Genomic DNA, 992 nt, shown 5'->3' on the forward strand with positions numbered 1-992 from the left:
AAAGTTGAATATTCTTCCGAAATGGTTTAGGCGGTAATTGGTCAATCCGTCAGGATACGTGAGCGGAATTCGGATTGCTCAGGTACAGCCGTTGGTGCGCACCACTATCTCATGTGCTTGCCTTCAGCGTCTTGTGCAAACTAGTTGGAGCTTCACATCGAGTGGCCGATTCAGGATGCGTGAGCGGAATCCGGATTGCTCAGGTACAGCCGTTGGTGCGCACCACTATCTCATGTGCTTGCCTTCAGCGTCTTGTGCAAACTAGGTGGAGCTTCACATCGGATGCCCGATTTCGTTGACGTAGGATGGATGAAGAGGAAGTGAGGTTAATGTATACCCGATGCAGGATTCGAACCTACGACCATCTGCTCCGTAGGCAGACATTCTATCCAGCTGAACTAATCGGGCGATGAAGCTAGTCACTTTGATTGATATTAAAGTTGAATACTCTTCCGAAATGGTTTAGGCGGTAATTGGTCAATCCGTCAGGATACGTGAGCGGAATTCGGATTGCTCAGGTACAGCCGTTGGTGCGCACCACTATCTCATGTGCTTGCCTTCAGCGTCTTGTGCAAACTAGTTGGAGCTTCACATCGAGTGGCCGATTCAGGATGCGTGAGCGGAATCCGGATTGCTCAGGTACAGCCGTTGGTGCGCACCACTATCTCATGTGCTTGCCTTCAGCGTCTTGTGCAAACTAGTTGGAGCTTCACATCGAGTGGCCGATTCAGGATGCGTGAGCGGAATCCGGATTGCTCAGGTACAACCGTTGGTGCGCACCACTATCTCATGTGCTTGCCTTCAGAGTCTTGTGCAAACTAGGTGGAGCTTCACATCGGATGCCCGATTTCGTTGACGTAGGATGGATGAAGAGGAAGTGAGGTTAATGTATACCCGATGCAGAATTCGAACCTACGACCATCTGCTCCGTAGACAGACATTCTATCCAGCTGAACTAATCGGGCGATGAAGCTAGTCACTTTGATTGATAT

General features: G+C 49.9%; 2 non-coding genes across 2 annotated transcripts; both read right to left on the reverse strand.

Annotated features, from left to right (window-relative positions):
* Positions 1-334: 334 nt before the first annotated feature.
* On the reverse strand, positions 335-408 carry Pmar_PMAR002729. Its single transcript has one exon. It is a non-coding gene; the product is annotated as a tRNA-Arg (tRNA).
* A 483-nt stretch (positions 409-891) lies between these two features.
* On the reverse strand, positions 892-965 carry Pmar_PMAR002730. Its single transcript has one exon. It is a non-coding gene; the product is annotated as a tRNA-Arg (tRNA).
* Positions 966-992: the final 27 nt, after the last annotated feature.

The sequence above is a fragment of the Perkinsus marinus genome (genome assembly GCF_000006405.1).
Source record: "Perkinsus marinus ATCC 50983 genomic scaffold scf_1104296974964, whole genome shotgun sequence".
Taxonomy (NCBI): Eukaryota; Perkinsozoa; order Perkinsida; family Perkinsidae; genus Perkinsus; species Perkinsus marinus.